Source organism: Tamandua tetradactyla, chromosome 3 (assembly GCF_023851605.1).
Source record: "Tamandua tetradactyla isolate mTamTet1 chromosome 3, mTamTet1.pri, whole genome shotgun sequence".
In the NCBI taxonomy this organism is placed as follows: domain Eukaryota; kingdom Metazoa; phylum Chordata; class Mammalia; order Pilosa; family Myrmecophagidae; genus Tamandua; species Tamandua tetradactyla.
In genome coordinates this window covers 28,275,055-28,290,924 of record NC_135329.1, presented here as the reverse complement: position 1 = coordinate 28,290,924, position 15,870 = coordinate 28,275,055, and the positions used below count along the sequence as shown (strand labels likewise).

Genomic DNA, 15,870 nt, shown 5'->3' with positions numbered 1-15,870 from the left:
CCTAGCGATTCCCTCCAGTGCCAGGAAAAGGCCAGAGGTGGGGAAGACTCAGGCATGGAAGAGCCGAGTCCATCCCTCTATGCCACCCAAAACCTACCTGGAAGGTCTCTTGAAAACAAAAGTCTGTACTTTTATCAACCTGCCCTTAATGTCTAGGTAAAATGTGCATCCCAAGTATGCAGTTTTAAGTCTGCCTTCTTAATCAAGCTGTCATCGTGAGTAATAATTATACCTTGGGAAACAGCAGTGACTCAAAAAGCTGGCCCCTCCCCCATCTGCCACCCCCTCACAGCTCAGAGATTTGCACACCCTGTTAAGAGCCCCAGAAAGGTGAAGATTCCATTTCCTCCTGCTTTTCACTCTCTAAGCACTTTAAATGACCATTTCAATTCCAGTGCCTGATGCCTATTAGTAGAAAGTCTCCTTGCTGGCTGAAGAGCTAATTGAGGCAGGCTGCCTGCTTATAAAGTACTAGTGAATTTGAGGAGTAGGGGGTGGGGTGGGGAGGAGCAGTAAACACCACCTTTACTTTGGGCGGTGTTTCCAGAAGCATCCATGAGCCATGTCCATGAGATGGCACGCAGGAGAGGCCACCTTCAGCCCCTCAGTCAAAGGAGGGTCAATTTCTATTAGGAAAGAAAATGGTGCTTCTCTACCACTTCTTAGATTAGCCGGAATTGTAAAAAGTGTAATAATGAGAGTGAATATTTTTTGAATACCTACTGTGTACCTTTTATCAGAATGATTTCATACTGGTTCATAAGTCCAGCTGGTAAATGTCCACTCCCTCCACCCCTGAGTGTCCACCTCCTTCATCTCCATTCTAAAGAGCAGCCCCTGGCATAGCAGTGACTAGTTCCAGTTCTGTGTGACCAATGCTCCTGCCTTAGCGGTGTTAGATATTAGCATTTTGGATTGTACTCCCACGTAGCACATTTCACTCCATCCTCACAAGAAGTCCTGCTATTACCTCCATCTTACTGCTGAGGAAGTGAAGGCTCTGTCGCATTAGAATCCAGGCAGTCAGACTCCAAGCCTGGGCTCCTCACCACCCTCCTGCTTGGTCACCTCCAGCACAGTTCCAATTCCTTTACTCTGCAAGCACCCCACGGACTAAGAGAGACTTTTGAGAATTGAGTCAGCAAAACTGCTCTTAATTACCACTCTTCGTCCCCAAGCATGGCAGTGGGGGCTCATCTCCACTTCTGTTACCCCATGTGACCACCTCAGAGTCCCATTCATCTGAGAGGACCCAAGACACTTGACTCTTTCCAGGGTCCCATTACTCAAGGGGAAATGGACTTAACTGCAGCAGAAAGTTTTAGGGAGACACAGGCAGAAGTTCGTGCCTGTGAAGGATATGGATGCTGGGAACGTTATGCAAAATCTCATTTCATGAAGAGCTTAAGGAAGCTGGATGTTGCTGAATCTACGATCAATTGAATGCATCTTACCTAGAATTAAGGGGCTGAACAATGCCCCCTGAAAGACCTACTTGGTCCCCAAACTCTGTACCTGCATCAGTATTAATTAAATGTGTTCCACTATTTCTCTTGAGATGGTAATAAGTGCTTTCTACCCCGCCTACTGCAAGGTTCCTATTGTCAAATTTAGGGAACACTAGGTTAAGTCCAGTGATACACATGTCCTTTCTGCAGGACTTAGGACTATGCAACCAGATGTTGTCAATCTCCAAGAGCAAATTCGTTTGAAGTTTTCATCATTGTCAAAACTAGAATTATCTCATGGCACAGAGACTCTCCTGAGCACCTTTTGGGAAATGCTGTTCTAGAAACTGGGAAAATCCTTCCCATATGGCAAGGGGATGAAGAGATTTAGCCACTGGAAAGGGGGACTTCTTCTTTTTTTTTTTTCTCAACTCAGTAGTTCCCACAGCAAGGAAACACACTTTCCATTTCCTCTTTTTCTCTTTCTCTGAGCAAACCCTTAACCCTCTCTGTGTTCCCTTTTAAGAGACCCCTAATTTACCTTTACAAGTGCTTCCACTAGAGTCCAAATATGACCCACAAGGCACCCTTATTTCATGTACCCCCAAGCTCTATTTTTCTAATAAGGTATTTATTAGAAAATTATAATAACAGCAGCCAAATTCTATGGCACATTTGCAGGTGTCAGGCATCGTGCTAGGTGTTTATATGGATTCTCTCTTTAATCCATTCATACTTCCCTTCAGTTAATTCTACTTTGAGTCACACCTTCCTCCACCCACCATCCTCCAAGTAGAGATTGGATCCTCTCCTCCAGTTGCAGCAGATCATATGGAAAAGGAATGGCAAAGCTGAACAGTAATTCAGGTGCTCCCTGCCCAATCAGGGTCTAACCCACTCTCTCTAGAAGCAGGTACCCTACCAAACACATGGACCTCTGAGTGCTCAATAAATGTGAAATGAAATGAATGAGCCCCAAGCATTTTGGAGATGCAATGTTGGTCACCCCCATGAAGTTTGCAAAAATTATCTACCTTTTAAAAAAATTTTTTAGCACTTACTAGGGAATTTACATACATTATTGCTAATCGTCCCAACAACCTGGAAAAACGGGTATTCTTGTCCTCATTTCTGAGGCGAGAATTCCCAGGCCCAGAGAAGCTATGCATTTTCAGTGATGCCTCACAGCTGGCAAGTAGCCATGCTGGGATTTGGATCCAGGTCCGTTGAGCTCCAAAACCTAATTTCTTTTTGAGGTACTATCTTCTTTCAACTGCATAGATCACGAAACTGACCATGGATTATTATTATTATTTTTTTAATGACATAGTAAATCAGCGAAAGAATAAAATTATGAAATCGGGAGAACAGAAAGATAAATAGGTCTTGAAACTAATCTCATGGCATTGCAGGCAATTCCCATCCTTTGTTTCCTGGCAGAGCAGCACCCTCACCTTTCCCCTTGAGTAGGGTTACCAGATAAAATACAGGGCACCCAGTTAAATCTGAATTTCAGATAAACAATGAGTAATTTCTTACAGTAAACATGTCCCAAATTTGCATCGTACATATTGTACTAAAAATTTTTTATTGCTTATGTGAAATTTGAATTTAACTCAGAGTCCTGTGCTTTTATTTGCCAACTCTGGCAACTCTATCTTAGTAGTCAGAAGCATGTTGGGAAATCTCATGTCTGGCTCTAGGTCCCAAGTGTTGCTCCAACAGGAGTTGCCATGGCAGCCTGAGCAGGCCTCCCAAGGCCCTTCTGAAGCTGTCTCCGCTTACCTCTCCCACTTCACCTCACCCCTGCACTCTCTAGGCTCTGAACATGCTGAGCCACTCTGAGTTTCCTGCATGTGTCATGCTGCTTCCAGCCTTGTGCTGTCTCTAACTCTAGGTCTTTGCACTTACTGTTGTCTGTCTAGAACACTCTCCTTCTCCCTCCTTTCTTGCCTGGTTAGTTCCTATTGATCCTTCAGGCCTCAACTTAGAAGTTACTTCTTCCAGGAAGCCTTCTTGGACACCCCTGTTTCCTCCACAACCCCTGGAGCTAGCTGGATTAGTTAGTGCCTGTGTCCTCCTTTGCAGCAGGCACCACTCACCTTGCTGCAGTCATTTCTATGACCACGAACTCTGGAGAACAGAAGTGGTGTCACACTCACCGTTGTATCCCCAGACCTAGTGCCAGTGTCTGGCCCCAGGTAGGGAATCAACAAATGCTTATTGAGTGAATGAATGAAGACTGGCCCACCAAAGCTGGATCTTTTTAATGTGTGGCCACTTCCTTCCTCCCTTCCAAAGAGATATTTTGAGTCGCTTTTTCATCTTGGCCTCTTTTTCTTCCCCTTCCCCGAGAGAAGTTGTGAAAGGCAGGGGGTTAGGTCAGCATCAGCTTTTCTTGGCCGGGACTCTGAGGTTAGGCAAGAGCAGCAAGGGCAGGGAGGGACCCCCACATGCCGCTGCCACTGATCACGCCTGTCACTATTGGCTCAGGACTCGCTACAAGTCACCTGAAAGCTCTTCATCCACTGTCTTCTGAATCCTCCCAGCCAATGCCAAACTCTGCCCAACCTTCTGGCCTCGCCCAACCCCCAACCCCCCCACCGGCCCCCAGCCCTTTAAATGAGCATCGTTGGATTTAGCTCCACGTTTAGGGGCTGGGGGGATGCCAGTGTCATATGGCTGAGGGTTAGGGCAGGTGGTAAGTCCTGGTGGGCTCAGAACATCACCCATATGTTCCCTGTTCACCCACCCCAGGCTTTGCCCACGCATAGCCTGACAGCAGGAGGCAGCACAAAACTTAACCCTTTAGCAGCATTAAGAAAGTAGTTTTAAAAAGAACCAATGTGACAGGTGTTAACTTTAGCCTGCACAATACACACAGACACACACACATACGCATACACACACTCACGAATTATGTTTCTGTCTCCCCCTTGCAGAACCCTGCTTACAGTCAGGGCTTGATTTGGAAGATGCTCTCTCAGGGTGCAAGAAACTGATGCCAAGGAGTGGAGGGAGGCATATGACCTGTGTGGGGGTTCTAAGGGCAGGAGGAGAAGGGAGCAGGGCAAGCAGGGCGTGGGGAGAGGTTCTGAGGCAGGAGTTGAAGTTGGATTCTGAAAATCCAGGTCTGTTGCTCTCAAATCTGACCTTTAGAGGCAGGCAGGGTTTCTGTGCCTTCACACCATCGACCTGGTGGCCCGCGTTTGAATATGTTAAGAGGGAAAAGGGGAAACCACCCTTTAGTCTCAAATTCACTCCAAAAATAGAACCCCTCTGCCACTGCGGAAGGCCGGCAAGCCCCACGCGCACAGCACCCGCGGCTCCGACTTTTTCCGGATACTGTGCTCCCTTTCCGGGAACTCCCGGCCCTGCCAGGTAACCAGCATCCCGGAATCACCCTCCTCCCCCGACCCCTACTTCCACCTCACCGAGCTTCCAACTTCTCAGCCTTAGAGCTCAGCCCAGAACCGCGGGAGAGGGACTCACACCAAGGAAAGCGCGGACTCCGGCGGGCGACTGCTTCTCGGGCTCTGCCCAGCAGGACCAGGTGAGTCGGGGACTGGTGCAGGTACCGGGGGCGCAGCGGCTCCGAAGCTGCTCCGGCTGCCCGCGAGGCCCGCAGGTCTGTAAGCAGCCCTTCTGCCGCTTAGTAAGAGGGCTGGCAGGTTTGTGTTTTCCCCCTTTCCTCCTCTTAGTTGTTAACCACACCCCTACTGCTCTCCTACCCACTTCCTTAAAGGGTGGGGTGTGTTGTCTGTGTTGGTGCGTGTGTGCCTGTTCCAGCCTCTTACCATAAACTCTGAAATAGACGCTGCCATCAATTCCCTGAGCTGCTACTGCCAACCCCGGGGGCAATCTCTGCCACTCCTGTGAATCCAAAATGAGGTCCTCTGGTCTTATGTACCTCTATGACCAGGGACCCCCAATTCCTACCATCCCTTCCCCCTCCTCCCCTCCACTTGTAGATTTTTGGAGGCCACACTCCTCACCTTGGTTTTTCCTCTCTAGCCTGCAGGTGTATTTCAGATTAACAAAGTGTTACCTGCTGCCGATAGTCTCAGTGCCCATATCCCTGCCTCTTCCTTTCCTGGAGTGGCCCAGTCCCTTTGCTGGGACATTCAGATCAGATGACTACCACAATGGGCCTCGGCCCCTGAACACCAAGGACATGAACTAAGGGCAGAACCAGCTGGCAGCACAAATGTAGTCAGAAAAATTGAATGACTTTTTCACAAGGGCTCTGTCATCTCCATATCGGTCCACTTTGCTTCCCAAATAAAGAGGTTGGTCCAACTCTTTACTTGGGCCAGGAAGGCACTGAGATTTGCGAAGTGAACTCAAGGGCATTTGGCCACCGTTTATTCCTTTCACTAGAAGGATTAAAGACTTTCTCCCGAGTAGGAGAAGGTAGACTGGATTTAGCATAAGGTCAAAAAGCTGGAGTGTATTCAGTGTTCCCCATGGTCCTCAAAGTTCCTCTTTAGAGCCCCTGCCCCAATTTCTTTATCCTGTGTCCTTTGAAGGATTGGGGGGTCTAACTCCCAAAACTTCTCCACTGCACAATTCTAGAGGATGCTATTCACTGGAGTTGTGAACGTGCATGATACTCAGCCATGTATCATGGCTGAGGCTCTGATAACATTCCCTTACCCCTCACCCCCTAACTCAGTGGATCAATAGGAAACAATAGCATTTAATGAGTGTGTCTAAGTGCAAACAACTGTGCTAAGGAAGCATTCAATGTACATTGTTTCATTTAATTCTCATTTTCTGAAAAGAAGATAGAGACTTAGCAAGATTAACACATCCAAGGCCACAAAGTCAGAAAGTCCATGTTTCTCAAAGTGTGATCCATGCAGCTTTTTAAAATGCAGGTATCTGGACACCACTCTCAGTATCTCTGAGGCTGGCACCCATCCACCAGAATATGGCAACTCACAACCCATCCGATGGGGCTCACAGCCATGATTGCCAGAGCTCTCAGTTCATCCCATCCACCAATGCATCACATTCCCAGCAACACTTGGAGTCTTGGAAGTAGTGCTGGTGGCTTCACAGCTGTCAGAAGGTAGCCAGGTGAGTAAGGGAAAGCAGCACATAGTAGGTTGTGTTTGAGTTGCCCCTGGTTAAGGCTTAGGGAGACAAGGCAAGTCAGACAGAGTAAATTGGAATTAGCAAGAGAGGTGTGCCAGAATATAAGATGGCTAGCCTGACCACACAGGAAGGAAATTATCAGAAGGGTTCAAGGCAGTCAGCAGCCATTCCGTGTTCTTGCACACAGGGAGTGAGGTGGTGAAGTTAGAATTGTGTGAAGATTAGATAACTGAGTGAATTTTTTTTTGCTGAAGGTCTATACTAGGGTGGTAGCAAAGAGAACTAATAGCAAAGTGAATTAAGGGTATCTTTAAGGAAAAGGGAGTTTGTGTATGCTGCCTCTATGTGGCCAAATCCATGAACTATACTCTCATCGTCCCTAGTTCAGGGAATAAGTTTTCAGATATTCAAAAATTTCAGAGGTTGTTGAATTCTTCAGTGGTTTTATTTATTTATTTATTTATTTGAACTTAAAAACTTAGCTCCTGGAATCATAGGTTTTATTATGGAAAAGACTCATGGGTACATACCTTTTATTTATGAAAGGAAACGAGAACTACCTGGTATTGCAGACTGTGCCTTCAGGTCTCTGTCCAGCATAGCCCCAGAGAGACTCAGGGACAGGGTCACACCTTTCTGACTATTACCTACCTTTAAAAACTCTTTTAGAAATCCCTTCATTAGGAGACCTAGAATTCCATAGAAACGCTCTGAAAAACACTACTCACAGCTCATTGTGGGTTGTAAGTCACCTACTCCACTGGAGGAGCAAAATATTTCCTTTGTGTCAACTTATGTAGGAGTCTCAAGCTGAGCAAGTGATATTGTGGGAAGCCATGGTTAGGAATTTGGGGATGTGGTGTCGTGAGCTGGGTCAGTAGGAGAAAACTATAGGGGAAAAAAAGACTTTGAGCAAATGTCCTTTTCAGTTGCTTGAGTTTTCCATTTAGATGTTCTACTCTTACTCTACGTCCATATCTACAACCATGCATCATCTTCCCAAACAGATATCCCTTTCCAGTCTTCCCCATGAGTGTCATTAACATTCTTCCAGGCACTATGTGCTAAAATCTTTTATTATTATTATTTCCCATAGGGTTTAAAAATATTTTTATTGAGATGTCTTCATGCATATATAGTCCATCCAAAGTATATAATCACATAGTTGTTTATTCATCATGACCATTTTTAGAACATTTGTATCACTCCAGAAAAAGAAATAAAAATACAAAAGCAAAAACCCATACATCCCATGAGTCTCAGCCAAGTTAAAGTGAAGATATCATTATTGTCATAAGATACTTTAGAATTATACCATGATTTATTGCTTTCAAACACTTTAGACATGTCAGTCACTCTAACAACCTTGTAAGGCTGTAAGTCAAAGGGTGAGGCAGTCAAAGGGTGAGTCTTGACTTTGTGAGTCAAAGGGTGAGTCTTTTAATTTTAGATGAACATAAACTGAGCCTCAGAGATGCTACGACCTGTGTACTGTGCATGGTAAAATTAAGACATGCCCTCAACTGAGGAGCAGGGTGGTACAGTTGAAAGAACACAGGATTTGATTCTTTGCAATTTTTACCACATCTACTATGCACCAAGCACTATGAAGGGCATAGTGAATATTTTGATGAGCAAGATATCAAGGTTCCACCCTCACAGCATCTACAGGCTAGAGGTGGAGAGAGAACTTTCACAGAAATCACAGAGACAAAGTCACAAGCTGTGAGGAGTGCTGAGAAGAAAAAGTACCAGTTTTATGAGAATGGAGTGTGTAGAGGGGTGTTTGATTTAGTCTAGGGATGTCAAGGAGAACCTCTCTGAGGAAGTAACTTTTCATTTGAGACCTGAAGCAGAGCAGGATTTAGCAGGTGGGACGTTTGAGGAGGAGTGACTCAGGCAGAGAAAACAATATATGTAAAACTTCAGAAGCAAAAGAACTTAGCGTGTTTGATGTATTCAAAGATGTAGCAGAAACCAAGAGAATTTTCAGGCACACTCTGACATGTCATGTTCAGAATTTGGGATTTAAATTTTAAATGCAATGGGGAGCAACTAGTGGTTTAAAAGAAAGGGAACTTTATGTCCAATTTAGTTTTAAGTGTCATTCTGACTATTGAGGGGGATGGACTGAAAGGGGAAGGAGTAGAAGTAGAATTAGGGCAACAAGCTGGGAAGCTCAGAGATGATGGTGACTTGAATCAGGATAGGAGCAAAGGAGGACTCTAAAATACATTTTGTTTAGAGTCAGAATTGATGGGACTTTCTGACAGACTGAGAGGAAGAGTGAAGGAGGAAGAAGGAATCAAGGACTCCCAGAGTCCAGGATCTGTCCACAAAGTGAATGCTGCTGCCATTTATCCAGATGGGTAAGTTTGTTGGGGGAAGGTCAGGGATTTAGTGTTGGACATGTTCAGTTTGGGAAACTTGTAAGGCAATCAAATGAGATGCTGAATAGTTGGGTGCTGGATCTCACGAAAGTGGTCCAAGGTAGTAAAAAACTTTTGAGATGGCCTTTGAGACCACAAGAATGGGTAAGATTGCTTGGGCCAAGAAAATAGAAAAAGTGGAGAGCTTAAGATCAGGTTCTTACCAAGGGCAAACTTAATGAAGCAGCAAAAGCCAACTTTGGAAAGAGAGGGGATTGATGACTAAACTGGAAGTGAAGAAATGGAGGCAGTATGTGTAAATAACTCTTTTGAAATGCTTGGCTATGAAGGGGAATCAAGAATTGGGTTGGAAGCTGGAGGGGCCTGTGGCCTTGAAGAGGGCTGTTTGGTCATTTGTTTAAGGTGGGAGCCAGTGGAGTAGATTTAAATGCAGATGGGAAGGATCCAGTCAACAGGGAATGGTTTTGATCTTGGGCAAGTGAATCCATTTTCCTAATCTAAATGAGTAGCAGAATAAACAATACCTGCTCTATCTATTACAGGGTGTTGTGAAGCCCAAATTAAGTGAGAGCTATGAAAATGCTGTAAAATAATGGTTATTATTTTTAGAAATAATTAAATAGGGTAGGTTTCATGTGGAGAGATTATATAGATATCTTTAGATGCCATTTATTGAGTATACACTGCATGACAAGAATGTTCCACCATCTAGTTAATCTTAATAATTATAATGAGGTAGATAGTAGTATTCTATTTTTTTTAGAAAGGAAAAGAAGACTTAGAGAAGATAAATAATTTATCCAAGGTTGCCCAAGTGTTAAAGTACAGAGTTGAATTAAAATCCATCCATGGCAGTGCTGTGATATATTATGTAAACCAGGGGCTCTCTGTTACAGAATTAAATCATGTAATCTAAATTTATTATGAGAAAAATTTTATTTTAAAAGAATGGTATTATTATAAATGTTCTGAACAAAAAATTGACAAAATGACTGTTCGGCACAAGATTAAGTAACTGAACTTTGTAATCACAGAGATGTCTATCTCTCATTCAACCATGTAACACTAGCTTTACAAAATGGACCACAGTTGAGGCCAAAATAAAGAACTCAAAATCATACCCTTGTCTCAAAAAGGACTCTTTATTCTATCTATGGCAGGCAGATCCCAGTATCTATTTCCCCTTTCTTCCCTCAGTAATAGATCCTCTGAGTTTTAGCTGGTCATAGTTTCCCAAATAAAGACTACATTTCCCAGTCTCCCTTGCAGGCTTGACTCTGTGATTAGATATTGGGCAATAATTAGTGACTAGAAACTATGTGTTAAACTTTAGGATCATGCTCTTAAAGAGACTGATATGCCCTGCACTATTCCATTTCCACTCCACTTTGGTAATGGAACCTGGAATGGCCTTCTGGGTCAATAGCAAAAAAACACACGTTAAGAAGCGTGGAGCAACATGAAAGATGAAATGTGTGCCGACAAGCACAGGCTAGCCCTGGACATAGTTTGGACCTAGCTGAATTGTATATGAGAAAGAAACATTGGACGTTGCTTAAAAGGTCATTATATTTTGGGTCTCTCTGTTACCACAGCCTAAACTATATCCTTACCATCATTTAGCCATTTTCTCTTAGCTACAAGTCAAGGCAGAACCTCAGTTTCCTCATCTATAAAATGGGAATATTTCATCTTACAGGGTTGTTGGAAGGTCACAAGTAATATATTTGAATTTTCTCACCCAAAGTTATACCAGACGTTAAATGGAAGGCAGTATATCCTGTCATAACTATTAAAAATGGGTTCCTGGACATAATCCAAAGTAATCTCCTTGGGAAAACTAAAAAATGTATTTAACCCATTGAGAAGAAGATATTGATCTGTGCACCCAAGAGGGAGAGTATGCTAGAGAAGACAGAAGAGTGTTTCTTTTTGCTTTTTTTTTTTTTTTAATTTTTCCATTAAAGAACAACAGGCAGCTGCTCGGTGTCACAGAGGCAATGTGGTCGCCACAGCCCTTAGAACCACTGTTAGGACTTCCATAGCTCTCCAAGGTGGCTAAAGAACTGTGGACTGCAGGATGCTGTGGACAGGGACTGTGTGTGCCCACCTGTCTTGCCCACTCCTGCATCAGCTCCATAACTTTTCTCACTTTGACCTTCTTGGTTCTCAATCCCTTACCCCCGCCTGTGGGCCTATGGGGATGTGCTGAAGTGAAGGAGTGAGTGCATCAATGCAAGACTGCTGTTGTTGATTTTTTATAGTCCTAACAAACGTGGCTCTCTGTTCCCAACCCACAGTAGGCTGGAAGCATCAACTAGGAAGTGAAAGCAGTTTGTACAGGCAGATTCATTTTTAATAACAACAAGAATCTCTAAAGAGGAAATACAAAAAATTCCTAGAAAATGCAAGAACTGTCAAAACACAGGCATCTATAGTCATTTACCAAAGGGATAGGAACAAACAACCCTACAGATGTCATTAATTCCTGAGGGCATTACTCTATTACATAGCACAGGACAGTAATTATTATCTACGTCAATAAGTCATGAAGAAAAGTTTAAATCATATTCTGCATCCTTTATTTCAGAGAAAATAATCCTCAATATATTTCAGAAGATTTCTATTCAAAATATTCAAAATAAAATAATTGGGTGCTTAAAGATAAATTTCAGTGATGTGATATTTTAGTTTCTTAGGCTGCTCAAGCAAGTACAATGCAATGGATTGGCTTAAACAATAGGAATTTATCAGCTCATGGTTTTGAGGCTAAAAGAAAATCCAAATCAAGATGCTGTAAAGATGATGCTTTATTCCAGAAGACTGGCTGCTGGTGATCCTTGGCTCCTCTGTCACATGGCAAGGCAAATGGCAATCCTGGGTTCCCCCTTCTCTTCCAGGTTCACTGGTTTCAGCTTCTCACTGCTCCCTCTGGCTGTTTTTCTCTGTCTGAACTTCATTCTGCTTATAAAGGACTCCAGTAATAGGATTAAGACCCATCCTGATGGAAGTGGGCCACAACTTAGCTGAAATAACCTCATCAAAAGGTCCCACTTACAATAGTTTCACACCCACAGAAATGAATTAGATTTAAGACCATGTTTTTCTGTGGTACACACAGCTTCAAATCACTACACTGTACCCTCTGGATCCTCCCCAAAACATGCCCTTTCTATATGTAAAATACAATAATTCCATCACAATACCCTCAAAACCTTAAGTCATGTCAGAACAATGCTTAGTACAAAGTCTCATCAAAATCAGTTATACATGTGCTCTGTTCTGGGGCAAAATTCCCCTCTGTCTGTGGACCTATAAAACTTAGAAAACAAGTTATCTGCTTTTGATATACAATGAGGGATAGGTATAGGATAAACATTTCCATTCACACAGGGAGAAATTGAAATGAAAACATAGGGACTGGCCCCAAACAATGCCAAAACCCTGTAGAGCATACTCCATTAGATTTCAAGTTCTGAGAGTCATCTATGGAATGGTTTTGTCCTCCAGACCTGATGAAGTAGCATCCCCACCCCTCCCAAGAACTTTGACCATGCTTTCCCTGAAAACTGGGGTGAAGGCTTCACTCTCTTGGATGGTGGCCAGGCTCTCTCTGAAAGCCGGTGCTCAGGTTCCACCTCTCCAAGCTCTAAGATGGTAGCACCTTCCTGAACAACGGGGCAGAAGCCCTGCCTTCTCCAAGTGCCGGGACAGACACACCATCTCCATACCCATGGGTGGACTTGCTCTATTGGATCAAGATATCTTTGGTCCAGACCTAAGCTTCAATGGTTCTGCCATTGAAGTCATTTTCCTTTCAATTTGTCCTTCTATATCCCTTCTATTCCAGGCTGGCAGAGGTTTCTTTCATACACAATAAACTTGCTGGTTTTGCATGTAGTTCACAATGGTTGAAGCAACCGGATAGTAGGACTTTCCACAGATCCTTCCTAAATAACTGCATCTGAAATCCTGACTTGTAGTCAGAAATGGCTGACTGGTTCCATGTTCACTTAAACCCTCACATGGTGCACTATTCTCTGGGGAGTCATGTTCCAGAAGCTCAGAATTTTCCAAACCACCAATTTCTGATTTCCTTGTGCTTGGAAGTCAGTTCTCAGCTTATCTCTTTCCTCTCACATTTTACTATAAGTTGCAAGGAGAAACCAGGCTACACTTTCCACATTTATCTTGGACATCTCCTCAGCTAAATATCCAAGTTCATCACTTTCAAGTTCTGCCTTTCATTTGACATCAGAACTCAATTTCAGTACATTCTCTGCCCCTTTAAAACAACGATCACTTTTCTCCCCATTTCTAATAATACATTCATCATTTCTGTAGAAGGCCTCATCAGAAACAACTTTAGCATTCATATTTCTACCAACAGTCTCGTCAAAGAAATCTGGGCCTTTTCTATCAAGTATTTCATATCTCACAATTCTTCCAGCCTTTACCCATTATCCAATTCCAAAGTGGTTTCCACATTATTGGTATTTGGCAATAGCAGCACCCCACTCCTGGTAACAAAATCTGTTTTAGTTTCCTAAGCTGCTTAAGCAAATACTATGAAATGGGTTGGCGTAAACAATGGGAATTTATTAGCTTATGATTTTGAGACCAGGAAAATGTCCAAATCAAGGTGATGTTTTCTCTCTAAGGCTGGCTGCTGGCGATCTTGATCCTTAGCTTAATACATGGTGGCATCTCCTGGTCTCTTCCTTCTCTTCCAGGCTCTGTTTCAGATTTTGCCTCCTGAATTTTCTCCCTATCTGAATTTCATTCTCTTCTACTCCAGTAATAGGATTAAGATTCTTCCTGATTGAGTGGAAGACACCTTAACTGAAGTAACCTCATCAAAAGGTCCTATTTATAATGGGTTTACACCCACAGGAATAGATTAAATGTAAGAACATGTTTTTCTGGGGGTACATACAGCTTCAAATTACTACACATGGAAATTAAGCTTTGATTTAGTTTTGTCGTCCCCAAGTTACCTGTCTGTTCCAGGATATTTTACCACTCAAGCTCCTTTACAATGAACAGCAGCAGTGTATAACTTGACACTGTGGACCCTGTACCCAAGGGGTAAAAAGCCCAAATGCCTACAAGGGCCAAGCAGGTAACATGAGGGAAGCTGGTTGATTGTGTGGGGTCTGTGGCAAACTAAGAAAACATGTCCCACCTATAGGCAACAGCTGTTATTCAGCTCAAACATTGCTTTAAAAAAAAAAAAAAAGCAAAGGAAACAAAATCTGAATTTTTATAAGAAATCTCCCAAATTGTAAATGGGTCCAGTAGTTACTTATCCACTGGCAATTATTCCTCTTTCACAATAAATGGCAGAGCCCCAAATGTTCTTAGTGAACCAATTTGGACTTACCATGTGACTCAGGTAAATCCAAATTGGTTCAAGGCAATCCTGGTTGTCTTATTCCACTTACTTGTGATGAAGTTAGAGGGAGCATGTGACCCAGTTCTGGCTAATAAGGTATGAATGCATGAGGGGAAGTCTTCTGGATGATTTTAGGAAAGGTTTCTTGCTCTGAAAATGAGACATGCAAGGAAGAAGTAGCTTGATTCCCCTTCTGTACATTGGCACATATCAGGATATGATGTCTGGAGCTGCTGCAATCATTTTCTAACCAAAAGAAAGCCTTTCACAGAACAGAAAGATGGAAAGCATCTGGGGTCTCAACACTGTTGAGCCATGGAAATAACCAACCCCAGAACCATTTTACCTCCTGACTTCCTGTTACGTGAAATAATACATCCCCTTACTTTTTTTTTGGTTTGGCTGTTTACATTTTTAAACTTTTTTTTATTGTGAAATATAACATATAGACAAAAAAGCAATAAATTTCCAAGTACCTTTTAACAAGTACTTAAAGAACAGATTTTAAGTTTGGTATGAGTTACAGTTTCATGATTTTGCATTTTTTTCTTTTAGCTGCTCCAAGGCACTGGAAACCAAAAGAAATACCGATATAGTGATTCAGCAGTCAGACTAACTTGTTAAACTCTATCTTCTCTGTTATACTCTTCTTTCTCTTTTCTTTCCCGCGAAAAATAACATATACAAAAAAGCAATAAATGTCAAAAGTACATTGCAACAATTAGTTGTGGAAAAGATTTCACAGTTTGGTATGGGTTATAATCCCACAATTTTAAGTTTTTACCTGTAGCTGCTCTAAGGTACTGGAGACTAAAAGAAATATCGATATGATTCAGCACTCATACTCATTTGTTAAACCTAACCTTCTCTGTACAACTTCACCATCACCTTTGATCTTTATTCCACTCTTTAGGGTTATCTGGGCTATGCTCATTCTAACTTTTTCATGTTGGAAGGGGCTGGCGATAATATGGGATGGTGGATACATCCCCTCACATTTTAAATCATTTTGAGTTGCACTTTCTTTGTAGCCCAAGAGACCATACATAATAACAGAAAAAAAAAAAAAAGAGAGAGAGAGAGAGAGAAAGAGAAAGAGAGCGCACTAACTATAAGATATCTGCAGCCAAATCTGACCCGGAGGCTGGCAGTTTGGTAACTATGGTAGTTAGGTTCAGGTATCAACTCGGCCAGGTGACGATGCCCCGTTGTTCTGTTTCTGTGGACTTAAATCAGTATATGAAATTCATTTATGGCTAATTACATTTGCAGTTGGTTAAGGGGAGTGCCTTCCACAATGAGTGAAGTTTAATTTAATTACCTGGGAGCTAAAAAGAGAGGTCAGAGGAGAGCTTAGCAGCTAAGCCTACCTCATCTCAGTACTTACAGCTCAGCCCAGATGTTAGGAGATGCAGAAAGGAATTGCCTGGGGAAGGCCACTGGAACCCAGAAGCCAGGAAAGGACAGCAGACATCATGTGTCTTCCATGTAACAGAGAGACTCAGATGAAAGCTAGCTGCCTTTCCTCTGAATAACT

At 42.9% G+C, this 15,870-nt stretch overlaps 1 protein-coding gene across 2 annotated transcripts in view; it reads right to left on the bottom strand.

Annotated features, from left to right (window-relative positions):
* PTK2B (protein tyrosine kinase 2 beta) overlaps window positions 1–5,186 on the bottom strand; it is a 140,768-nt gene extending 135,582 nt beyond the window's left edge. The window contains exon 1 of one of the 2 annotated variants that reach the window (XM_077152855.1): window positions 4,883–5,186. The gene's annotated coding sequence lies outside the window, so the exon portion shown is untranslated. The remainder of the gene's footprint in view (window positions 1–4,882) is intronic. The other variant, XM_077152854.1, reaches the window with a different exon arrangement.
* Between the last annotated feature and the right edge of the window lie 10,684 nt (window positions 5,187–15,870).